This window comes from Zootoca vivipara, chromosome 1, assembly GCF_965207765.1.
Source record: "Zootoca vivipara chromosome 1, rZooViv2.hap1.1, whole genome shotgun sequence".
NCBI lineage: Eukaryota > Metazoa > Chordata > Lepidosauria > Squamata > Lacertidae > Zootoca > Zootoca vivipara.
This window is the reverse complement of record NC_142582.1, coordinates 25,399,115-25,426,429: the sequence shown is the minus strand read 5'-3', so window position 1 is coordinate 25,426,429 and position 27,315 is coordinate 25,399,115. Positions and strand designations below refer to the sequence as shown.

General features: G+C 44.5%; 1 long non-coding RNA gene across 1 annotated transcript; it reads right to left on the bottom strand.

Annotated features, from left to right (window-relative positions):
• LOC118094650 (uncharacterized) lies at positions 1–27,315 on the bottom strand. The gene is made up of 5 exons (XR_004693775.3): positions 27,184–27,315; positions 21,513–21,582; positions 14,198–14,250; positions 6,941–7,064; positions 1–177 (listed from the first exon to the last, which is right to left on the bottom strand). It is a non-coding gene; the product is annotated as an uncharacterized LOC118094650 (long non-coding RNA).

Sequence of the window (27,315 nt, the reverse complement as noted above, 5' to 3'; positions counted from 1 at the left end):
GAGGTTTCGAAAAAGGGCAAGGCGAAGGGTAGAAGTTGGCAGGATGAAGTTAGCAGATGAAGTTGCCAGCCAGAAGCCAGAGGAGATGCTTCTGGGTGATGTTGTGGGATAGTAGCCATCCCCGTCGTCGCATCTGTCATTTTCTTCTTCTGGGGGATATCTGAAGCCAGGAACGCGCTTGAAAGCAATGAAGAGGGAACATAGGGCAGCCTGAAGCCAGCAAGGCTTTCTCAAAACATGGCCACCCCCTGTGAAAACAATGAACAGAACTTGCAGGTCTTAAGTGCAAACCATCTTATACATCTATTCCTCTTCCACCACCAACTACATCTAGCAGTAGTGTCTATCCTACTTTTCTCAAAGACAGATAATGGAAGGGCAAATAACGTTCATTTGTGGTGTGAAACCGCCACCCCACCCCGGTATTAGTATACATCAGGCACGTCCAACAGGTAGGTTGTGATCTACCAGTAGATCACTGGATGTCTGTGGTAGATCACTGCTAGATCACTGGCACCCAAAATTTTCCTCCTCCCTAAAAAAAGCTGAACTATGACCTGAAGCCCTAAACAAAAATGGGCCTCCCTCCCTCCTAAAAGAAGCTCAACAAGTTTGACCTAAACCCCAAAAAAGGCTTCCCTTCCTTAAAAAAACTCAACAGCTTTCACCTGAACCCCCCAAAAGGGGGTAGATCACTCCCAGTTTTTAACTCTGTGAGTAGATCAGAGTCTCTTGGGAGGTGGCCACCCCTGGTATACATGAAGGGCAGACTGTACATATTTTTAATGGTAAGCAGATCACTCCTAAGATGCCCCCACAATGGTCAGGCCTAGGGAGGTTGTGATGATGCCTCTCAGCTGTTGCCATTGGCAACAGGCTGCCTCTGATGTCACAGAAGGACATGGAGGCTGAAGGAGAAAAGGCAATTATTAGGGGGAGTGGGGAAGGAGAGAAAAGCCCCAGGAGAAGGAGGCTAAGGGGAAGATGGAGACACAGAAGAGAAATCACGGTTGGCTCCTTCCTGGGATTTCAGGCTCCTGCACCTGTTTTACTACATAGCTGTAAAAAAATAAACTGTTTTATCACTGAGAATCCCAACACACACCCTACATTCCCAAATAAACTTCTTATAATCCCTAGAGTTTGAAAAAATATACCGTATTCTATTTAAAATTTGCCTGCTGGGTCTAGTAAGCTGTTTGCTGCAGGATCAGTCAATGTGAATCTTTGCTCATGTAACAGGTAGGTAGCTGTGTTGGTCTGAGTCGAAGCAAAATAAAAAAAATTCCTTCAGTAGCACCTTAAAGACCAACTAAGTTTTTATTTTGGTATGAGCTTTCGTGTGCATGCACACTTCTTCAGATACACTTGAAACAGAAGTGTGCTCATGTAGTTTGTTTAAAACCATTTATAAACCACTTGATACTTTTAAAGAATCTCTATCCTGTGTACAATGTAAAAAGATAATAAACAATTTCAATAAAACAAAAGTACAACGCAGAAGCAGTAAAACAGCAGCAATAGAAGCATGTTAAAAACCAATAGAAATGGGGATGGGGTGGGGGCTTCCCTATACAGGATTGCTGCCATTTCTCCAACGAAAATAGGGATATCCTAAGGAAAAGTGGGGACGCGGGTGGTGCTTTGGGTTAAACCACAGAGCCTAGGGCTTGCCGATCAGAAGGTTGGGGGTTCGAATCCCTGCGACAGGGTGAGCTCCCGTTGCTCGGTCCCTGCTCCTGCCAACCTAGCAGTTCGAAAGCACATCAAAGTGCAAGTACCACTCCGGTGGGAAGGTAAACGGCGTTTCCGTGTGCTGCTCTGGTTCGCCAGAAGCGGCTAAGTCATGCTGGCCACATGACCTGGAAGCTGTACGCCAGTTCCCTCGGGCAATAACGCGAGATGAGCACCGCAACCCCAGAGTCACGACTGGACCTAATGGTGAGGGGTCCCTTTACCTTTAAGGAAAAGTGGGACATTCCTGGATCGAATCAGAAACCAGGATGGCTTCTCCAAACCAGGGATGTCCCTGGAAAATAGGAAAACTTGGAGGGTCTGCAATGCTATGCTGAGGATTAAACCTGGGCCCTCATGCCAGGAACACAGAATGCTGTCTTTATAGCTCAGCAATGCGTACATCTGTCTTTGTCATCTTGGTCCTTGCAGGTGCCAAGGTGCCCACGATATCTTTTTTGCCTGCCAGTAGAACTTCTGAATGGTACCACATGGTATCAATCAGGGGTTCCCAAACTGTGGTCTGTGAACCACCAATGGCCCGTGAACTTCATGGTTTGCTCACAGGGCGGTTCTATGATATGAACATGGGAAGCTGCCTGATAGAGAGTGAGACTGTTGGCCCCAGCCTGAGCTGGAGATGCTGCCTGACCCCTCTTCAGGAAAGGGCAGATGCTCAGCTGCGGAGCTGCAATGGTCCATTCCCCCCCCCCCGCCCACACACACAGGATGAAAGGCAAGGATGATACATCCTGCACACATTCTGATGAAAAGGATCTAGGAGTGAAAAGGATGTGAAAAGGATCTAGGGGTCTTGGTAGATCACAAACTTGACATGAGTCAACAGTGTGATGTAGCAGCTAAAAAAGCCAATGCAATTCTGGGCTGCATCAATAGGAGTACAGTCATACCTCAGTTTAAGTACGCCTCGGTTTGAGTATTTTCAGTTTAAGTACTCCGCGGACCTGTCTGGAACGGATTAATCCACTTTCCATTACTTTCAATGGGAAAGTTTGCTTCAGGTTAAGTATGCTTCAGGTTAAGTACAGACTTCCGGAACCAATTGTGTTTGTAAACTGAGGTACCACTGTATACTATCTAGATCAAGGGAAGTAATAGTACCACTGTATTCTGCTCTGGTCAGACCTCACCTGGACTACTGTGCCCAGTTCTGGGCACCCCAGTTCAAGAAGGATACTGACAAGCTGGAACGTGTCCAGAAGAGGGCAACCAAAATGGTCAAAGGCCTGGAAACGATGCCTTATGAGGAACGGCTTAGGGAGCTTGGTATGTTTAGCCTGGAGAAGAGAAGGTTAAGGGGTGATATGATAGCCATGTTCAAATATATAAAATGATGTCATATAGAGGAGGGAGAAAGGTTGTTTTCTGCTGCTCCAGAGAAGCAGACACGGAGCAAGAAAGAAGATTCCACCTAAACATTAGGAAGAACTTCCTGACAGTAAGAGCTGTTCGGCAGTGGAATTTGCTGCCAAGGAGTGTGGTGGAGTCTCCTTCTTTGGAGGTCTTTAAGCGGAGGCTTGACAGGCATATGTCAGGAATGCTCTGGTGGTGTTTCCTGCTTGGCAGGGGGTTGGACTGGATGGCCCTTGTGGTCTCTTCCAGCTCTATGATTCTATGATTCATCAGAGTCGTCCGCAGCATGTCTGCATTAAATATCAATATTGAATTTTAATTGGGGTGTGTGGCTTTTTTATTATATTGTATTTTATTGTATCACAATTAGAATGCAATTATGGAACAATAAAATACCATAAAAGAAATAAGAATACTTTTTAAAATCATCCAGCATCTAGGGCAGCTCATTACAATTGCTGCAACAGGCAGAAAAATAATTAAGGGGTCTGCCAAAACCCTCAGCAATTTTCAAGTGGCTCATGGGGTTTGGGAACCACTGGTATGAGCAATAAATAATGATCATTTGGTATATTTCAGCTTTTGTTTGAAAAAAGAAGAATGAAGGACATGTCAGCCACATTGCCACAATAATGTGTACAAAATCCTCTGTTATTAATAAGCTACATTGCCAATTGCATGGAATCAAAAATCATTGAAAATTTACACAGCTTTATTGTTATTATTACTGCTCTTATTCTTAATGTTCTTTATCTCTCTGCTTCCTCTTTTCTCCTTTTTACTCTTTATCTATCTCTTCTTGTTCTTCTCTCTTTCCTTTTTGTCTCTTTGATTTTATTTGTTCTAGATATTATTTTACTGTATTGTGAAAAGTTTGATAAAACCTTTGGGGGGGGGGGCAGAGGGAAGAAAATTAACACAGCAAGGGCTTTTCAAAAATGGGATTTTCCTCTTACCCGTAGTACTTCCACATATGAAATATGATCCTTGTGCAAACCGTTTCGTTCACAAGTCCTGCTAATTTCATGAATCCAGAAGACAAGACGTACTGTATCAGGTTAAAACAAAATAAAAAATTCCTTCCAGTAGCACCTTACGAGACCAACTAAGTTTGTCATAGGTATGAGCTTTCATGTGCATGCACACTTCTTCAGATACCAGATTCAGGTTAAATTAGGGTAGATTTTTTAGGCAGACATCTTGAGAACTCATTCTGAGCTACCATGTTTATTGGCGCCCCCTAGCGCCTAGCTGTAAAACAACCACAAGAAACATTTATGCAAAGCTTGTGTTCTCTTCTTTTGTCACGGTACATGCTATGAAGCGGGCATGTGCAATCGGCATGTAGGACTTCTTTGGCGATCACTCGTAGCTGAGTAAGATTGTCTTTCATGAACACGGTTTTAACAATGAGTCCATAAGTGACTGTGGAGGCCAATTCTGGATCCACATGTCCTTCCACAGTGGGGACATAGGTTTCCAGGTAGGAGCTGATCATGGTGAGGGCTTGCCAAGTGTTCGTTCCTCTTAGCATGTTTCTCCCTTTTGTCCTGAGTTTGAGCATCTTCAAAGCCCATGACACCTTTGGGAAAGGCTGTTCTCCAATTGGAGCGCTTGCAGGCCAGTGTTTCCCAATTGTCAGTGTTTATACTACATTTTTATAGATTTGCCTTGGGAGTCTTTAAACCTTTTGTTGAGCACCAACGTTACGCTTTCCATTTTTAAGTCCAGAACAGAGTAGTTGCTTTGGAAGACTATCATCAGGCATCGGCACAACATGACTAGTCCAACAAAGTTGATGTTGAAGAATCATTAATTCGACACTGGTGATCTTTGCTTCTTCCAGTACACTGGCATTAGTTTGCCTGTCTTCCCAAGTGATATGTAAAAAATTTTTGAGACACCGTTGATGGAATCTTTCGAGGAGTTGGAGATGGCGTTTATAAGTGGTCCATGTTTTGCAAGCATACAGTAAGTTGGTAGCAAAATAGCCCTTTGTAAACAAGGATTTTGGTTTCCCAGCGCTGTCCCAGTCCTCAAACACTCTACACTTCAGTTGGGAGGGAGAAAGCTGCATTTGCAGAGCTCAAGCAATGCTGGATTTCGGCATTAGTGTTGGCCGTTGTAGGAAGATAACTGCCCAGGTAGGAGAAGTGATCAGCATTTTGAAAAGCCATGGCTCCTCCTCTTGCACGCTCAGGAGGAGTCTGCCTTTGATGCTGTGCCACGCTTGGCTTGGCAGTTCGGCCTCCTCTACCCCATCAATAGGTAGAGGCAAAGGTAAATGACACCTGGATGGTTAAGTCCAGTCAAAGGTGACTATGGGATGGGACGCTCATCTCGCTTTCAGGCGGAGGGAGCTGGCGTTTGTCCACAGACAGTTTTCCGGGTCATGTGGCCAGCATGACTAAACTGCTTCTGGTGCAACAGAACACCATGACGGAAACCAGAGCGCACGGAAACGCCGTTTACCTTCCTGCTACAGCGGTACCTATTTATCTACTTGCACTCAATATTGGGGCTATATTGAGGGGAATGACGACACCTCCATCCCTTAAAGAGTTGGCATTCCTGCTCTGAGGTCCAAAGATATCTGGTTGCCGTAAATTTGCCCAGAAGGGAATGCAGCCTTCAGGATGAAAAAGCTTCCACATTTCTGCTATATAAAGAGTTACCTGAGAGTACTTCTTAATAGACATGCATAGGATTCCTTTGTCAGTTTCTTGCATGTAGGTTAATCAGCACAGTTTTACTTAGAAGTTTTACATGTTTACAGTTTAACATTTTACTTAGAACTCCCACAGACTGACTCCTGGCACATCCTGCATAAAGGAATGCACGCTACAGCAGAAAATGTTAAATGAAAGATTTCTTTTCTGCCGAGTCATAGGATCGAAACTTTAAAATCCACCGAAACAGCTTTAGCGGGAACAGATAGTGATGGTTTGAAATTACAGAAGGAACACATTTCAGGAGAGTTCTGCTTCAGGGATTTTGTACAGACTTTTACTCAGTATTTGTTTGTTTGTTTCCAGACAGGTCAAGTAGAGCAATTAAATAAGCTATATTCAGATGCTGCACCAGACACTTGACACAAACACACACACCCCATAAATCAAGGAAGTCAGCTGTATTGATTTGTAGCACCGCTGCCATTTCCCAACCGGCTTTAGCTGGCCTTTCCTCTGCCAACTAATTGTGCATTTAAACCTTCTGTGTGGGTAAACTCAATGTTTCTTTCAAGTAATTCTTGTTGTTACAGACGTAAGATCTGGCCGTGCCAAGTCAAGGTTATTTTTTCATGGAAGATGCCATATGAGTCACCATGAAGCTCTTTATCTTTCTTCTTGTTGTTGACTCTTCGTGACCCCATGGACCAGAGCATGCCAGGCACTCCTGTCTTCCACTGCCTCCCGCAGTTTGGTCAGACTCATGTTCGTAGCTTCGAGAACACTGTCCAACCATCTCGTCCTCTGTCGTCCCCTTCTCCTAGTGCTCTCAATCTTTTCCAACATCAGGGTCTTTTCCAGGGAGTCTTCTCTTCTCATGGTGTGGCCAAAATATTGGAGCCTTAGCTTCAGGATCTGTCCGTCCAGTGAGCACTCAGGGCTGATTTCCTTAAGAAACCAGCTACACCCCAGCTAATTTGCTTTGCAAATGACCTGGGGAGATTGCCTCCATGCATTCAGGTCTTCCGATTATTCACAGGTTATTTATCTGCTTACAGAAAAGAATGGAGAGTGGAAATCCCAAAATAACTGTGCTGCCAAGAGAAAATCTTTAGCACAGAGGTTAAACAAACTGTATGCACATGGGAAAATGGCGGACTCACCTGTGGGTCCCACATTCTGTTGCCAGTCCGCCATTTTGTCTTCTTTCTTGAGCATGAGCAGATGGTGCGCTGGCTTCCCTCTTAACTAAGACTATGATGAGTGGACTGCTGGCTGAAGTTGTTCCTGAGAAAAGTGAAGTGAAAAGTGAAGATGAAGGTTGACTCTAGCATACCCTCCAAGTGCCCCGATTTTGCTAGAAGAGTCCCGGAATTACTAATGCCATCCCAGCTTCTGGTTGGATCCTGGAATCTCTGAATTCCCCACCAGCACTGCCACTGCCACTGCCAAGCTCGGGGGACGAGGATGGGACAGCGCTTGTCCCGAGTGACAATTGAAACTGACCATGGGGGCAAATAGAAGAAGACGGCTTCACCCCGGTGTATCACATACACAGCCCAACGAGCCAATGACAAAAATCCACCAACAGCATACAAAGCAATATGGCTAACCTGACCCAAAACACTCACCCACCCTACTCACACACGGTTTATTTCATTTCATTTTTCTGCTGCAGCTTGCTTTTGCATGCATTACTTTAAATCGTTTTAATCATACCTTTGGGACAGCTTACAGTTTTATCATGCCTGAACTTCCCTATAGGTCCGGTGGGTGGGAGAGAGAATGGGAGTAGGAAGAGAACGTGCTGTGCTTAGACCTTAGATGGCTCGTCTGTACCACAGGTGAATTATGAGCTTGCACACACACACACACACACACACACACACACACACACACACACCCTGGTAACTTCCCCATCTCCAGTGGTGCAATGTGAGTTTGCTTTTGTGACCTACTGTATTTCCCCAAGTCCTGTGGGGGAAGATGGGTTCTCTTTTGGAATTAATGGAGGTTTTTTGTGAGCCTGTTGCTGGAAGTTGATTTGGAGGCTGTCCAGTTATTCTTCTTCTCACTTTCTCCAGGGAGGGTGTTAGATTTAAGACTAGTGTGCATGGATAGACTGCAGGGGGGGGGAGAACTACGGGAACTATAATTATATTTTTAATAAAGTAAAAACATAGAAGAGGTAGGGAGTGCTAATGCCTACCTTGTTAAGAGTTCAGGGGTTGACTGTATCATGAAAAACTTTAATAAAAAACTTAACGTGCAGAGAGAGAGAGAGAGAGAGAGAGAGAGAGAGAGAGAGAGAGACCCTAGCAGCAATACTGACGTAGAATAAAAAAGGTAAAGGACCCCTGACAGTTAAGTCCAGTTGCGAACAACTATGGGGTTGCAGCACTCATCTCGCTTTACAGGCCGAGGGAGCTGGCGTATAGCTTCCAGGTCATGTGGCCAGCATGACAAAGCCACTTCTGGCAATCAGAGCAGCACATGGAAACGCCGTTTACCTCCCCGCTGGAGCGGTTCTTATTTATCTACTTGCATTTTGATGTGCTTTCGAACTGCTAGGTTGGCAGGAGCTGGGACCAAGCAATGGGAGCTCACCCCGTCACAGGGATTCGAACCGCTGACCTTCTGATCAGCAAGCCCTAGGCTCAGTGGTTTAACCCACAGCACCACATACTGACGTAGAATAAAAAAGGTAAAGGACCCCTGACAGTTAAGTCCAGTTGCGAATAACTATGGGGTTGCAGCACTCATCTCGCTTTACAGGCCGAGGGAGCCAGCGTTTGACTGCAGACAGATTTTCCAAGTCATGTGGCCAGCATGACTAAGCCGCTTCTGGCGAAACCAGAGCAGCGCACGGAAACGCCGTTTACCTCCCCGCTGGAGCGGTACCTATTTATCTACTTGCATTTTGATGTGCTTTCGAACTGCTAGGTTGGCAGGAGCTGGGACCGAACAACGGGAGCTCACCCCATCACGGGAATTCGAACCACTGACCTTCCGATCAGCAAGCCCTAGGCTCAGTAGTTTAGATCACAGCACCACCCAATGTAGAATAGAATGTTCCTATTATCACCTGAGGAATGTCGGAGGGTATTCTCTCATCTCAACCTAAGAATATGAGTTCCTCCTATATTATGTTTTTATATGTGTTGAAAGCCTCCCAGAGTACCTGGGACAACCCAGTCAGGTGGGCTAGGTATAAATAAAATACTACTACTACTACAAGTAATGATAATAATAGTGATAAAAGCAATATCTCCTGCTGAACATGGTGGTACTATACAGCCATCATGATTAAGAGTCACTGATAGGTCTATCCACAATTAATTTGCCCAGTCTAACTAAGCACATTCAACAACATCATCATCATCACAGCTTTTACCTGTTAATTATATACATTAATCATGCAGTGAAGAAATCCTTGCCTAGTTTGCCTGGTTACAATTATTTATTTCTCTCTTCGTTGGTGCATGTGCATTTATTTGCCTTCTTTTTTTAGAAGCTATCATCTTCATGAAGACAGTGTTTCAGCTTTTACTGAGGTGAACCTAGTCAACTGAATTTGTGTTCTATTGTCTTTTATGTTGCATCTGTTTTTATGATACTGTTATTTTCATGTTGTATTTCTTGCATACTGCTTAGAGGTTATTACAAATTCATTGGTATAGAAATGCTTTTAAATAAATGCCTACCTACCAACCTACACACAAGAGCTTTATCGAAAAGAGGTCATACCATATATTTTTGCTGGCTGGACCAGCTTTGTAGCTGTACAGTGGTACCTTGGGTTAAGAACTTAATTCGTTCTGGAGGTCCGTTCTTAACCTGAAACTGTTCTTAACCTGAGGTACCACCACTTTAGCTAATGGGGCCTCCCGCCACCGTGTGATTTCTGTTCTCATCCTGAAGCAAAGTTCTTAACCCGATGTACTATTTTTGGGTTAGCGGAGTCTGTAACCTGAAGCGTCTGTAACCCAAGGTACCACTGTAGTTATATGGAAGCATTCAAAATGAATTTAATTGTTGGATAGAATTTTTAAAGCTAATAATAGGTATACTGTATAGAGAAATGAAAATTGATCTCATATGCAATGGTTTCCATTTCTTTCTCACTCTGACCTGTTTCTTTCCTTTCTGGGATATACAGTAATAGTATTTGTGAAATCGCTACCTCTGTGTTTTGGTTCCTGAAATGGTCAACCTGACCTACAGACCTATGAACATGTGGAGGGATCTTTTACAGGTTGTCTCTAGGGGAACCACAAGGTTCTGAGAGATCTCTTTGCCCAAACCTGATGGAATTGCTTTGAACGAAAAGCAAGCAAGTTTTCTCCTGCTCTGGACAGTAGGACTCGAACCAATGACTTCAAGTTACAAGAAAAGAGATTCCAACTAAACATCAAGAACTTTCTGACAGTAAGAGCTTGTTCAACAGTGGAATGGTCTCCCTCAGGAGGTTGTGGATTCTCCTTCCTTGGAGGTTTTTAAACAGAGGTTGAATGGCCACCTGTCAGGGATGCTTTAGCTGAGATTCCTGCATTGCAGGGGGTTGGACTAGATGGCACTGGGGGTCCCTTCCAATTCGACAATTCTATGCAAATCCTTTTCATTCAATAAGCTTGCTGAAGACAGTTTGGCCTTCCCGATTTTTTGCCAAGCATTCATAATCAGCCCCGAGACACCCTTTTGAGACAAGCATTATTATTGATTACAACATGAGTATTATCAGATTCTTCAGACTTCACTTATATCCTCCAGGCAAACCAGACAATTCAATTAGATGATGTAGATGAATGATCTATTTTGTAACCATGGCTTAATGAAATGCTCTGTCTGCAAGGACAAATTGTGAAACTTGCTACGTACAAAGTGATAACAACCTGAATACCTCTGTTCACTTGCATCATAAATAAAGGCGCCCCTTTTAATGAAATACCAGGCTTGGGAATGCATGTTGTAACTGCATTTCTTCACTATGTGTAACTTTGTTTACAGCTTTTAATATTGCATCCTGAGCTTGCGGCCCATCAACCACCAGATTTCATATGCTACCTCATGTGCTGACCATTGTGCATGTAAACTCTTTGAAAAAAAATCAGAAGGGATTTTGAAGTGATGATGACATGAGCAGATTCCTGTCTCACCCTCCCATCCTCACAGCAAGGAATGCATGGTATTACCCTGTTTCTCCGAAAATAAGACGTACTCATAAAATAAGCCGTGGCAGGATTTTTAAGCATTCAAGGAATATAAGCCATACCCCGAAAATAAGACATAGTGATAGGCGCAGCAGCAATGCCGGCCGTGGCAGGAGGAGGGGAAAAATAAGACATCCCCTGAAAATAAGCCATAGTGTGTGTTTTTTAGGAAAAATAAATATAAGACAGTGTCTTATTTTCGGAGAAACAAGGTATCTGTTTGGTACTTGCAATTGATTCAGAACATACCAACTATTATGAGGGGTGCCCACATTTACCCTGTTTCTCATATTTTAAGACATACCCATAAAATAAGCCATAGCAGGATTTTTAAGCATTCAAGGAATATAAGCCATACCCTGAAAATAAGACATAGTGATAGGCGCAGCAGCAATGCCGGCCGTGGCAGGAGGAGGAGGAGGGAAAAAATAAGACATCCCTTGAAAATAAGCCATAGTGTGTTTTTTTGAGGAAAAAATAAATATAAGACATGTCTTATAATATGAGAAACACGGTATGTACATAAGTAAGGGCTAGGAAAGTTTTGGGCCACCACAGGCTTTCTAAAAATGGAGGGGTGGTGGTGGGGATCTGTGAATTCTGTAGTAGGTGTTGTAGGGTTTTTTGGGGGGGGGGAACTCCCTAAACCCTAGAAATTAATAAATGATAGGATTTTGATTGTTTGGGATATGAAGGGAGAATACAAGCCGCAGAGGAATTCCAGGGCTAGCCCATGCAAAATGACCTGACCAAGTGAGGGCCATTAAGAAACAATACAAGGCCACTGAGGACCATTGGCAATGCAAGAGAATTGCCTTCCCCCTTGCCCCGAGGTGTGAAGAGAGATGGGTTTGGAAGCTTGCCAGGGTAGCTGTGTGTATGACATGGCAGGAAAAGGGAGTCTCATAGCAAGGGGTTCTGGGAAGAAGAAGCAGGAACTGCCCATCTTGGGCAGGCTGGCTGAAGGCTGGCTGCACTGTTGTGGGGTACAATCCCCTCTTTAAATTACCAGGCTGTAAGATCTGGACTCCATGCAGACTGAAAGTGTAAATAGGTGAATAAACCATACAAATCCTGTACCAACACTGGAGGAACACTCATGTCTTGTCCATGACGCCAACACATTTTAGATGTTTGCCAGCATGCTTTTTATACCTTGCATTCCAAAAGTTTAGTGGGACCATCAGCTGGTGTATCTTCAGTACACCATTAAGTGTACAATTTTATTCTGGTTATCCTATATTTGGATGTATTGGAATCAATCTTTAAATCGGCAGTCCCAAGAGCTTGTGCCTGTCTTTCCTTTCCTCCTTTAACTCCAGCTTCCTCTTCTGTCTGTTTAGATCAGCTTTCCCCAACCTGGTGTCCTCTAGATATTTTGGACTACAGAACCTGCCAGGATGGATCAAGCTGGCTGTGGCTAATGGGGGTTATAATCCAAAACATATTAAGGGCACCAGGTTGGGGGAAATATATTTACATAATAAATTGTTACTACCAATCTTATCATGCATACAACATCTCATGAAATTAAAGTTTTGGTTCTGATGAACCAAATGGACAACAATGGAAAGTATCAATTCCCCATCCCATCCAATGGGATGCCACAGGGGAGTCTTTATGTAGGAAAGAGAAATACTAAAGGATTGGTGTGTCGATTTTGGTCCTCCTTAGATTTGCTTCTGCTGCCAGAAGTTCAATCCCTGTCCCCACCCCCAGAAGCCTTCTTAGGATTGACATCCAATTAATCAGCATCCAGCCCTGAATACAAATATATATGGAAGAGGCAACCCCTCATTCCTGTTCTCTACTTGGTATTGGGGCAATTCCCATGGCCAGCTACTGTTGCAGAATCAGCTGCATAATAAACAACCATAAATTAACTACAGATCTTTCTTCATTGCCTTCGAAATATGGGAGGAGCAGGCATGGACCACCTGTTTGGAATGATGTAAATTAGACATGCTGGTTTCCCCATACTAATTTGCATAATTAGTATGTCATAGTAAAGGGACCCAGGTGGCGCTGTGGTTAAATCACTGAGCCTAGGGGTTGCTGATCAGAAGGTCGGCGGTTCAAATCCCTGTGACGGGGTGAGCTCCCGTTGCTTGGTCCCAGCTCCTGCCAACCTAGCAGTTCGAAAGCACGTCAAAATGCAAGTAGATAAATAGGAACCGCTACAGCGGGAAGGTAAACGGCGTTTCCATGTGCTGCTCTGGTTTGCCAGATGCGGCTTTGTCATGCTGGCCACATGACCTGGAAGCTGTACGCCGGCTCCCTCGGCCAATAATGCGAGATGAGCGCCGCAACCCCAGAGTCGGTCACGACTGGACCTAATGGTCAGGGGTCCCTTTACCTTTACTTGCATGTTATGCTAAGAGCAGTTGCCTGGATTTGAGTCTTGTGCAGACAAACTCTAAAGGCGAACTTGCCAAATGTCCAATGAGAAGGACAACCAACAGTATCTCTCTTGCGTAGAGTCTCTGCATAGAATGTCTCCAGTGGTGTTACTTGTTTGTTTTTAAGCAGGCAATGTGATTCTCTGCAGCAATTGCCTGATCTGGCCAGCGCTGTCACAGACGCAATGGTGCAGCCACTCCTGTATGGTCGTTCGGCTTCTGCAGCTTCTACAGTCCCCAATTTCTTGACTGGTTGATCCTCGCAGAAGTACCTGCCAAGACTGCAGAATGGCAGTCTGGCTTCGGAGAAGATTGGACCTGGTTACTAAGTAGGCACTCTCGGATTCTGACGGCTGTGATGATCGCTATACAGTATACATTTCTCCAGCAGGAAAGGTCAGCTCAGTCCAAAGAAGGTTGGCTAATTTCCATGCAAAAGACAAAGAGGCTGCGGAAAATGTTGTCCTCCAGACACGAGGTAGAATACAAGTCAGGGAATGTAGAGATTTTAACCAGTCGGACAGATGTCTGATCTGTACAGTCTAACCAGAATGGAGTAGTTGCCATGGGATCTTAACATGTATATTTTTCGAGTTGGCAGTTTAACACCTTCATTATTAACTGAAACCAAGTGGAATTCTGATGAGAAGGCAGGTGTTATCTACAGTTCAACCACCTTGATTATGTTATATATTTATTTTCTAGCCCTGCCTATAGGCAGTCAGACATTACTCAGCTGCCACTCAAAAAAAATTTTTTATTGAAAAAGACCACTCAGTTAATATTTGAGTTTAATTAATTTCATTCTTACCTGTTCAGCAACAGCCATGGTTCTCCCAACCTCTGCACAGCCTTCTACACTTTCTGAAAACAAGGAGATGGGAGAAATGGGGAAATCAATGGGAATCAATATTATGAGACAATCCTGCAGCAACTGAAAGCTGTTACCACATCGACACAGGTTGCACTCAACACACGTGCAAACGTGTTATCCCAGAGATGTGGTATTTCAAGCTCTCGGGTGCAGAGAAAGTTGAACCATTTTTTTATTACTTGGATGGAGGCATGTGGATTAGCAAGAACCATTAAGTCCCAGTTAGGGTTCAAAAATAAATTTGTTTGGGATTACAGACACCAAAATGCCACAAGAGCGGACAATGGTTGCACAGGTTGAACCCTCTCAGTATTCAGGTTACCATAAAGTTCTATTGCAATCCATAGTCAATGATAAGTATGCAAAAGAAAGTCTTTATTTCACATCCTGAAACACAGAATGTCTGGGGCAGAAATTCAAAGTCAGTGTTTCACTTTTTACCTCGGGACTCTTCTCGTTTCGTTCATCATCAGCTCTCGACAGAGCCAAGCTCATGAATAAACCCGTCTCATTATTCAAATTGATGACTACATATCAGACATCTTGAGCTGTTTCTGCTTTAATAAATGAAGGCAGGGGGTTTCAGACGCAGCTTTGTGTTGCGGTAGAATGGACGCACAGTACTTTTTCAGGTGTGCCCGAACACAGGAAAATAGGGAATGAGCAGTAAAAGTAGACTTTGCTGTAACTTGTATGAGTGACTGAGCTCTTGGCATTGAATTCTAGTTAAGGGCCACTAACCAAACCAGTATAAATTAATTTTGCTTGATTATTTGAATCGTAAAGTCCATGTGCATAGTGAACCGCAAGGATACCGTGCAACCCTGTGCTTCTGGCCTACAGGGTTAAACCTGAGAGACCCACTTCAAGTCCCCAGTTGGCAATGACAGTAGCATGGGAAGCACGAAATTGTTAGGGGCACAAAATTTCAACACCCAGTGCTGCCTCAATACAGCTGCACACTTCAGTTGCTGGGCTCCGCTGAAAACAACTTCTCCATGAGAACCAGGGAGTGACCTCTCCAGATAAGGGAACAACTCTTCTTTTCTTATCTTTGTGGCTGTGGTCTTCCGGGCGGGCGCCATTAGGCAGTTGACTGCGCATATGTACTCTGTGCGTTTCCCTCCCTCCCACTCCCCACCTGTGTGGCCTCTGGAGCTGGCAACCCACAGTATGCCACGAGCAACCAAGTTCACTGGACTACAATGGGTTGAGTGCAGTCTTCTCAGCCTGGCCACATTTCACAGGACAGTTAGGAAGATATTAAGGAGAGGGCATGTAAGCCTATCTGAGCTCCTTTAAGGAATGGCGGACAGGCGAATGGTAACCTTGCTCCTGCTTCTTAATTTCTCGTAGGCATTTGTTTCCATTAACCATGGTATCCCCCCTGGACTAGCTCTGGGAACTGGGCTCCCTGTACTACAGTGGCTCCAATCCTACCTTAAGGAGAGTGCCTTTTAGCCCAGCGGCTAGGTTATGGGGTGCCACAGGGAACTGTCTTATCTCTGGTGCTATCTAATATTGACATGAAGCCATTGGGAGTGGTCATTAGGAGTTTCCATCCATACGCTGAGGACACTTGGCTCTATTTCTCCATAACATCTGTATCAGGAGAGAATGTGCAGTCCCTGGACTGTTGCCTAGATGTGGTGGTAAAATGGACGAGGAAGAAAAAGCTGCACTTGAATCCTAGCAAGACGGAGTCACTGGGAGTGAGCCGTCGCTGTATTTGCGAAATTGGTCGGTTGCCTGCTCTGGATGGAGTTGCACTTCTCCTGAAGGAGCAGGTTCACAGTTTGAGGGTGCTTCCAGATCCAGCTTTGTCACCGGAAGCTCTGGTGGTGTCCGTGGCTAGAAAAAGGGACCCTGATCTTGACCACTGTGAGTGGGGCATGTGGTCGAGTGGGCGCACGTAGGGAAAGGCAATCTCCTAGGTAAACTGGTCCCCAGTTGTAAAACGCTTTATATGCTAATAATAACACCTTGAACTTCGCCTGACAACAAATCAGCAAACCAGTGCAGATCTCTGAGCACAGGTGTTTATATGCTGACAAGCCCTCACACCAGGCAGCATTCTGCATTGGCTGCAGCTTCTGGATCAAGCATGAGGGAAGCCCCACACAGAGTTCATTGCAGTAATCCAGTCTTGAAGCAACCAATGCATGAACTACTGCAGCAAGCCTTTCCCGGTCCAGCAATGTTTGTAAAAGGCATTTCTCCTATTCACTTTTTACGAGCAATTTATGAAACTCTGAGCTTTCCAAACTGTGTGTCACGACACGTTAGTGTGTCGGCAGCAGTGTAGGTGTGTCACACGAATGCTGCCCGAGCTCCTCCCGGGGCTGAAAAAGGGGTTAGTTTAACCTCCAGATTGCTAGTAAAACTGAATTACTGTGTCATGAAATGATGCATGTCTAAAACGTGTGTCACCGGCATGAAAAGTTTGGAAAGCTCTGACGTTAATAATAATAATTTTAATAATAATAATTATAATTTTAGTATTTATACCCCTTGGTTGCCCTAGCCACTCTTATCACCAGAATATTTGGCCCCTAGTCACAGCTTGCAAAGAGAGACTCAGAACCATAAGGGTAAAGTTGCCATCCCACTTAAGTGTGCCAAGGCCACAACTCCAATTGGAAAACCTGGGTAATGCCGTGATCTGGGTAAGCCCAAACTGGCTGGATTGCATGCATGTGTTTACTCTTTGCAATAAGGTACACATGAAATGCAAATAACTTAATTCAAGCGGAACAGAGCTAAATGTACTATTACTCTTTTTGAGAGCTAGCATACAGATTCAAACGTCATGTTTGTTCAAGGAATCGCTGCAGTTACAAGATTGCTCAGGCCTTTCCTCCCTGGATTAGCTAAACTCGTGGAGGAGGAAATGGGACCTCTGAGCCACTGGCCCTGCTCCAGAAGGTCAAGATGACACGCGAAAAGAGGTGATAGTGTGTAGGTGTCACCCTAATCCTTTGCAGGCGTCATCTGTCTGTCTGTGCGGAAGCTGCAGGGCAGACGAGTGGGAATGGCAGTGGGTGCAGTCCTCGCTAGAACTCGGTTCCGGCACCTTTCCGGTGGGCGCCATTGCCATTCTAAGAGAACGAGAGGGGTGTTTGTGGTGGGTTCCGGCACCTCTTTTACTAGAAAAACAACACTGCTCCTGTCCCACTTCTGTGTTAGCTTACAGATAGATGCAGCTCCTAAATGGGTCAGAAGTTTCTTTGCCATCAGAAAATATGTGGCTTAATTTATTCTTGCAGTGCACCTTTTTCACCTTGGGGAAACGGTCTCCACTTTGTAAGCAATGGATGAGTTGATGTTTCTAAGAGATCTCTTTAAAAATGCATGGCTTAAACAGTCCCTGCTTAATGTTATGCCTCTGTGCAGTGCCTCTTTGATTATTAATATCTGTCTATTCCATAGCAGGCAATTATTTCTGGAAGCAGCGGGTAGACAAACATCTGCTATGTGTAGAAAATGAAAAGTCTATGACACAGCCATACCCAGGCCATTCTGCACCAAAGGGTTGGTTGAAAAGATAGTTTATATGCTGTAGCTTTATAGCAGAGAACCTGTGGCACCCTCCAGATGTGGTTAGACTACAATTCCCATCATCCTTGACCATTGGCCATCGTAGCTGGGGCTGATGAGAGCTGGAATTGGAATCCAACAATGTGAGGAAGGCCGCAAGTTTCCCCCCTGCTGCCTTATAGGATCGTATGTATTTGCTTCTGCTTTAAATGGCTTCAACAGAGCTTTCATGTCTCTATGCTAAGCATACTTTATTCCAGGAGCAAAGTACCAAGTGCAGATTATGTGCTCATCTTTCCCACTCCCTGGGACAGATCTTTCGTGTTTTGGCATGTTTCTGTGATGGAAGTAAAATTCACTTGGCGCTGACGATTCAGTGCCGTTACCTGTCAATCCATGTTACTGGAATTCATGGAGCCGGTTCCTGCTCACGTCGTGTTAATAGGAACCATCGGCTCCACTGAATTCGACAGGAAGTAAGGTTCAGACCCGTAACAGCACCATATGGAACTCTAGAAATGATAACTGGCCGACCACAGTGGCCTCCTGTGGCAGGATACTGAATTTGCTTGGAGTATGCTACTTCTAACATAAGCTAGTAAAGTGCCCAGGCTTTTAAGTTATGGGAGCTACACAATTTATATACCGGTAGCAAATGTGGAAAGGTGTTGATGATACACATTTTTTTATACATGCCTCTTTAAACCCTATGTGCACACATCTGGGAGCCCTGATTGCGCCAGGGACTTCAGACTTGTGTGTACAGATGCTTTTATGATGCATGAATATGTATATGCGTCAGCTGCACCTCAAGGCAGCAGGTTAGCCTAGGCCAGGCATAGGCAACCTTGGCTCTCCAGATGTTTTGGAACTACAACTCCCATGATCCCCGACCACCGACCCTGTTGGCTAGGTACCATGGGAGTTGTAATTCCAAAACATCTGGAGAGCCAAGGTTGCCTATGCCTGGCCTAGGAGGCGCATGTCAGGCTGCAAGGCTTCAGGGGCTGACCTGTGGCACCCTGTGCAGTGCCTCACTTGCATACAATCCTGGCCCCAAAGGCAAACTAACCACATGCTCAAACGCTTATACTGACCCTGGTTGGCATTTTCAGAAATTTACTGGCCGTAGTCCCTGACAAATGCAAGTTGCCTGGAGTACTCCCTGCCACTTGGCAGCCCCTAAGATTTATTAGTAATCAGGGATCTGCCCATACTTTCTCATCAGCAACATCCTCCCACTCAGTCCAGTCTAAATCTGATAACGATTAGATGTCTCCCAGATGTCCCAATTCCAGTTATCAGGACTCCAGTCACGGGACCTAATAAGATTTATATGAGGGTCAGGCATGCAACCAGTGGCGTACATTTAAATTTTTCATAGGGGAACAGTTAGGGCCAGAGGCTCCAGCTGTGAGGGCAATATTGGGGGGGGGGGCATGACATGCACATGACGTCCTGACGTTGCGCACGTGAGCATCGCACCTTCCTTCCTAAGCTGGGCAGAAGCTTCCCAGCCTTTGAGAAGAAGGTGCCAGGCCTCTGACAGGATGTTGAAGCCCTCTTGCCTCCTTCCCAAATTTACTGGGAACATTTAGGGGACTAGACTTGTCCCCCTAGCCAACTGACCGCACACCACTGAATGCAACCCCTTTTAACCTGTCTGCAATGTTCTAACACAGCAAACGGGGTAACCGCCCTTTCACCTGCTAAATCCTCTCTCGCTCTACACGCCTGCTGTTCTTTTAAAGCACTTATTTCATCAGTTTGCCGGCATACTTTCTTCTGAGGAGCTCCTGGCTGTTTCCCCGTACCACAGAGTGCCGTGAGCAGGACCTATCCCAGCCCTATCATTGCTTTCTGCCAGCCTCCCAGTATTTGCATGTATTAGGGCCCCTCAAACTCGGCCAAATCTCATGACACTGGCAGAATCAGCCGGTTCGCTATTTGAGCCAATGGTGCCCAAACACCTGTGCTGAGCCAACCAAGGAGAGATGCAGCTCAGTGTCTTGTTGAGTAGACTTCTTCCCCTACCAGGGCAAATAATAATAATAATAATAATAATAATAATAATAATAATAATAATAATAATAAATGATTGTACCCTGCTCATCTGACTGGGTTGCCTCAGCCACTCTGGGCAGCTTCCAACAAATATAAAAGCATAATAAAACATCAAACCTTAGAAACTTCCCTATACAGGGCTGCCTTCAGATGTCTTCTAAAAATTGTATAGTCGTTTATCTGTTTGACATCTGATGGAAAGGTGTTCTACAGGATGGGTGCCAATACCGAGAAGGCCCTCTGCCTGGTTCCCTGTAATTTCACTTCTCACAGTGAGGGAGCTGCCATAAGGTCCTTGGAGGTGGACCTCAGTATCCGGTCTGAACAGTAAGGGTGGAGACACTCCTTCAAGTATACAGGGCCGAGGCCGGTTAGGACTTTAAGGGTCAGCACCAACACTTTGAATTGTGCTCGGAAACATAATGGGAGCTAATGTAGATCCTTTAGGATCAGTGTTATATGGTCCTGGCGGCTGTTACCAGTCTAGCTGACACGTTCTGGATTGGCTGTAGTTTCCAAGTCACCTTCCATATAGAGTGCATTGCAGTAGTCCAAGCAGCAGTTAACCAGCACAAGTACAGTTCTTTTGGACTCAATGGCAATAACAGCATGGGTGGAGGGAAGTTCAGCGCTCTTATTAAGTAATAGTGGAGGCAAAGCTGTGAAATAGTCTTTAAGCAAAATAGCACAGCATGAACACGTTAAACTACTTCACCATTCTGTAATTGGGAGCTCCAGCAAACGATAACAAAGGGACTGCAGCTGGCTAGTACGTAGAACTCTCTTGCTCAGGGGCCACCTCAAAACTCAGGGGTCAGACGCCATCTGAGAAATGTTGACAGGGATCAACAGGTCGATCCCCAGGTGATAGTGGTAGATCACGGGCTCATTTTCCTCCGCAGGGGAAAAAGAGCATCCGGTCCCACCCCCTCGCTGTTTCCTTCATTCGTGCACGATTGCCAAAACGGAAGACATAGTTATTGCTGCCATGTTTAGTACCTGGGCAGTGTTGTATGGCACTCCCCCCAAAAGCAGCAGAACTATGGGTTCCCCCCCACAAAGAGGCAGCACTATGCCCCCCCCCCAAGCTCAACAACTTTGGGTTTCCCTCCCTAAGAAAAGCTCAACAACTTTGGCTTGCTCTCCCCCCCAAAAATAGCTCAACAACTATGGCTTGCCAGATAGGTAGATCACTGCTATATATTTTTTCCTGGGAGTAGATCGCAGACTCTTGGGACTTGGACGTCCCCGCTCTAGACCTTTGGTGGCTACATGCTGGCTGAGCTAAGATCTCAGTTCCTCCCACCTGGTAAGCTAAGCCCATATCAGAGGCCAACATCCAAAATCAAACCAAACCCTAAATCCTTGCCAGTCTCAAAGGTGCCAATAACCAGTGAGGGGGAAAGTGTACAGATCAATACCTATCTTAAAATACAGTAGGTTTCCCCTACATGGTTTCCCCTACATGGGGATAAAAATATCTGAGTTGGGGACAGGGTACACAAAAATACAGGGGAAAGATTTTGATAAATCACAACTACAGAATAATTCCAGACTGAATAATGCTCAGTTAGCCCAGCAGTGGGCAGACTTCTCAAGCACAAATATTTTTCCCACAAAAAGATTTTCATAAAAGTGGTTCAACATTTACCTGCCATTGCCATGTACATCTGCTGGAAAAGGAGGTCCTGGGACTGGAATCTCCCGTTTCACAGGAGGCTCTGTAAGGATCAGATACGTTTTTTAAAAAAAGTTTCAAAGGGAAGGTAGTTCTCTCCCCCCCCCCTTTCAGTTGTATACAGTCTTACTTTGGTTTAAGTATGCCTCGGTTTGAGTATTTTCAGTTTAAGTACTCTGCCCACCCATCTGGAACGGATTAATCGACTTTCCATTACTTTCAATGGGAAAGTTCACTTCAGGTTAAGTACGGACTTCCAGAACCAATTACAGTGGTACCTCTACTTACGAATTTAATGCGTTCCGAACACATTTGTAAGTAGAAAAAATTTGTAAGTCGAATCCCATAGGAATGCATTGGGAGAAAAAATTCGTAAGTCGAAGCAACCCTATCTAAAAAAAAAATCCTATCTAAACTGCATCCAAGATGGTGGACGGAGCTCCATTCCTAAGTAGAGTTATTAGTAAGTAGAGGTACCACTGTACACCTATACCTCGGGTTAAGTACACTTCAGGTTGAGTACTCCGCGGACCTGTCTGGAACAGATTAATCCACTTTCCATTACTTTCAATGGAAAAGTTCGCTTCAGGTTAAGTACGCTTCAGGTTAAGTACAGACTTCCGGAACCAATTGTGTTTGTAAACCGAGGTACCACTGTATTTGTGCTCTGAGAGCTGAGAGAGTAAGACGCACATGATATAATTTTACTTGAGGAGATGGGCAGTAACAGAGGCAAGAAAACATTACTGAGTGGAAATAAATGTATTGTTTCAAAATCGTTATATATATTGGCAGGATTTCTCAGTGAAAGCGGTGGGTGATATTACATCCTCAGTACGCAAAATAGGAGGGAAGTAGCAGTTTTATTTGAGAGCCCCCTCATCAACCCCTCCAATTTTGGTAAAGCAAGTTTCTTCTTGTAGCCTTCTAAAACTAGTAACTACCTTTGGGGTCATCATAAAAAGTTAGGGGCTAGCCCCCTCCCTCTCTTTCAGACCATCCCAGTGTCCCTTTTTGCCAGGGACAGTCCCGAATTTACAGAAGCCACCCCAGTTTCTAATTTGATCCTGGAATGTCCTGCTTTTCCTTAGGATGTCCCTATTTTCATTGGAGAAATGTTGGAGTGTATGGAGTTATGCAATCCCTGAGCTAAGGAGATAAGTAACTATACTACCTTTAGAAGACACCTGAAGACAGCCCTGTTTAGGGATTTTTTTTTATAAAAAAGTTTTATTATGCTTTTATATATGTTGGAAGCCGCCCAGAGTGGCTGGTGCAGCCCTGTCAGATGGGCACGGTATAAATAATAAAATGGTGGTTGTTATGGAAATAGAATGTACCTATTTTCATCAAAGAAAAGTTGGAACATATGCTCTTTGCTTTGAGGCCTGAGACTCCCTACCAAATATCTCCCCCAAATTTTGCAGCTATCTCTAGTTTTTGCTTTTTCAACCTGGGTTTTTTGTATTTGTTCATGATTTATTAATAATGCTGTGAGTTTATTAATGCTTTATTGGTAAGTTTTCCTATTTCATTGTCAGGAGTGACGTTATGGTTGTCCAATGTTCTGAAAATTTGAATTTTGAAAAGCCTTTCAAAAGTTGCAGAATTTACCAGATGACTTCTCTATGTGAACATGTTTACATTAACTGTTTGAAAACTGGCTGAATTTTCATAGGTCACTTCATTTTTGTTCATATAACAAACAAAACACCCAACATTACTCCCTTCCAACAACACCCCCATTCATTCACAACCCATCACTGCTTCCTCAAACAAACAAATAAACAAACAAACTGAAAAATAATTGGCCCCGTCTCCAGCAACCCATATTTCCATATCAGTTTGTCATTTTAAAAGTTGTTTTAAAGTCATCAGCATTTTATCGCAAATGCCTCCTAATACGCACATTTTTCTATGGTTTTGCCTCATATGATTTATCGCAAATCATCTTTCCCTAATGCATTTCTGTGTGCTTTTTTCACTCATGTATCTGCTTCCACACAAACTTCACCATTGTTGTCGTTGTTGTTGTTTAGTCGTTTAGTCGTGTCCGACTCTTCGTGACCCCATGGGACCAGAGCACGCCAGGCACTCCTGTCTTCCACTGCCTCCCGCAGTTTCGTCAGACTCATGTTCGTAGCTTCGAGAACACTGTCCAACCATCTCGTCCTCTGTCATCCCCTTCTCCTTGTGCCCTCAATCTTTCCCAACATCAGGGTCTTTTCCATGGACTCTTCTCTTCTCATGAGGTGGCCAAAGTACTGGAGCCTCAGCTTCAGGATCTGTCCTTCCAGTGAGCACTCAGGGCTGATTTCCTTAACAATGGATAGGTTGGATCTTCTTGCAGTCCATGGGACTCTCAAGAGTCTCCTCCAGCACCATAATTCAAAAGCATCAATTCTTTGGCCTTCTTTATGGTCCAGCTCTCACTTCCATACATCACTACTGGGAAAACCATAGCTTTAACTATATGGACCTTTGTTGGCAAAGTGATGTCTCTGCTTTTTAAGATGCTGTCTAGGTTTGTCATTGCTTTTCTCCCGAGAAGCAGGCGTCTTTTACTTTCGTGACTGCTGTCACCATCTGCAGTGATCATGGAACCCCAAAAAGTAAAATCTTTCACTGCCTCCATTGCTTCCCCTTCTATTTGCCAGGAGGTGACGGGACCAATGGCCATGATCTTGGTTTTATTTAATGTTGTGCTTCAGACCATATTTTGCGCTCTCCTCTTTCACCCTCATTAAAAGGTTCTTTAATTCCTCCTCACTTTCTGCCGCCAACAAGGTTGTGTCATCAGCATATCTGAGGTTGTTGATATTTCTTCCGGCAATCTTAATTCCGGCTTGGGATTCATCCAGTCCAGCCTTTCGCATGATGAATTTTTGTACACACTGCATGGCTAAAGAGCTGCATTGCAGAATTCTTATAGTGAGCAAAATTCGAAAGATGACTACGCTTCGATTTGCATGCTGTTTCAGAAATGAGAATTAGGTAGGCTTACATTTAAATGCAAACTGAGTTGAATATCTCAAGTCTGGACTCAGTGGTAGTCGAGTGACCACCTGGGAACAGGCCCCTGTAAGGGAACCAAGGAACCTCGCAGATTTATTTGTTTTGTTTTATTTTGTAAAACAGCTGTTCAGCATTATAAAAATGTCTACAAATTACAGTTTAGCCTTCATCTGTATTCAGAATTTCTTTTCCCCCTTTGAACTCAGACAAAAGCCAGGATTGAAGGAAAGCGATGCAAGCAGCCAGGGCAGTAAAACAAAAAAGTTCCCACACGGCAGCAATTAACAGGATGCTGTTTAATATCTGTATCCATGGGCAACTGCAAAGATGGGGACTGCCAAGCTCAAAGACATTGGTCATGATCTCTGAGGCAAGCAACAGTGAAATTATTGCTATTATTTTCGTTTCACAATGCATAATATTCCAACAAAATGGATTCGTTGGCAGGATGACTCACATTTGTCATGCATTTTAAAATGGAATAACCTTTTTTTTTCATATTCAAACGAGTCCCCTGTTGTCAGAGGTTCAAAGATAGTCACTTTGGAAGCACAAAGCAACACAGTCAAGCCTGAGCAATTGCCCCCCTTACGTTAAGGATTTCGACCTTGCTGTCACAAATTTACATTCAGTTTGTGCCTCAGGTAATGCAAAACAATGGACGCTCATTGTAGGCAGCATGCCAGTCCGTTATTATAAAAAAGGGCAATGATTTTAGCAGTTTGGGATCCATGCCAAACCAGTCTTATTTCATTCCAGTGCATGCTAAAACAACAAGCCCCGTTTGTGATTTTGACAGATTTTGTTGCAAGGGTTGAAAACCCTTGTGTGCAGGGTGGGTTGTTTTTTTATTTAAAAAAAGAGCTCTCTCCTTACTTGTCATTTTGAAGGACAACAGAACTCTCAGATGTTATACTTAGCTCCTGGTAGCACATCTAAAGCAGGGTTCATCATTTAGCAGCAGCGCACATACATTGCAACTACAGAATAGGTCCAGGCAGGGAAAGATTAGTGCTGCATATCACTTAAAATCATTGACCAAATCTCTGAAGAGGACTTACTCTGTTTCTGGTCATTGGCAACAGGTCATGTGCAAACATAACCTGGTCTCCGGAAGGGGCTACATAGTGCTCTTTGTATCATAATATGCATTCACCCGCACCACGACACCCAAATAAGCATTGCTATGCAGATGCAGAAGGCTGCTTCTGTGCACTGAACAGTAGGCGCCATAACTGGAATACATGCTTTGCATGTAGTAGTTCCAAGATTCAATTTCTGGCAGCAATGAGCAGTTGAAATTGGGCAGGAGGGGGCGTCCCTCGTACTGTGCTGCTTTCAAGCATCTACTGTAGCTGGCCACTGTGAGAACAGGATGCTGTCCTTTTCTTAGGTTCTTAAGGTAGAAAACAAAAATTTGTTGCATGACTGTGTCATACATCATGATTAGGAAATGCATGGAAAACTTTGCCACTGGGTATGGGCTGGGCCTACTTCCCACTCAACATGGAATAGGGAAGAACAAGAGAAGGAGAGACAATAACAAGCCTTAGGCAGCAGCCGGAGCGCATAACTACAAATGCACCAGAAGAGCTTGCCCACCCATGATGATGTAGGACGAAGTGTCCCCCTCAGAAGGAGGAAATGCAAAGGAAGTGTTAATGGCTGCCTACTGCACAGCTTCTGCTCCTGAGAGGGACGTGTTCATGTGGGAAGTGTTGCCGCTCATCTTCCCATCCGTGAGCAGAGAATCCGAGTGAGCTGCAACAATTTGATGCGCACCCTGGCTTCCGGCAAGTTTAGCAAGAGCTGGGGCACTCTTGCATGCTGGTTGTCACTTGGCCCCCGCCTTCCCATCGGGAGTGGGGGAGAAACTGATTGGGAACACTTGGCTATCGAGTTTGGCAAGAACCAGGGTGCAGTGGCGGTGGAAATGGGGCACGGGGGTGGGGCAGGAAGGCAACTCCTGTTTCGTCTCAGGTGCTGAAATGTGCACCAGTAGCTTTCAGGGGAAAGAGTGAGAAAAAAAGGTGATGTTGCCATCTAAATATTCTCCCATGCTCGTGCTTCAGGTTCTCCCCCATGTTCTCCCAGCCTATCTCTTGTGGCAGTGGCACATCTTGAGTTCTGCGGATCCCTATAGTTCATAAACAAGTGGCTTTTGAGAACAGAATGGTGCCCTGAGTTGTGCACTGTTAAAGTCTTTGTGTATACTAAAATGGAATAAAAGTCACCAAGTTGTTATTTTCTTTTGGGAGAGTTGCAAAAACCCAACTTGGATGGGCATTTCTTATATTGAGAAGGAAAATATGGTGGTCCATGGGATTTTGTGGAATTTGATCATGTCAAAAAGTGTGCATTCTTGGGGAAATCTGGAGTTCTGAAGAAGCAATGCAGGGTGGGAGAAGGAGAAAAGTAGAAATTATTACCCCTGGAGTGGGACCACGGTGTAGTCTAACTCATACACTCCTACTAGGGAGACTCTTTAGGGAGGACAGTGTTTCAAACCACTTCCATGTCCCCTTCCTCAGGGCTCCCAGTGGTGGCCTAGGAGGGACTTTCTTTCTTTCTGGATCAGAATATTTATATACTGCTATTCATAAAATATATCACAGCCTGCCTAACCTACCTTGTGGGGTTGTTGAGAGGGTAAAATGGGGAGGACAGAACCCTTGAGCTCCTCGGCTGGAAAGCTTGTGCACATAAACGTAGTAAGGGGAAGATCTGTCTTCTGTTCCATGGGTGTGCTTATTTCTTCTCT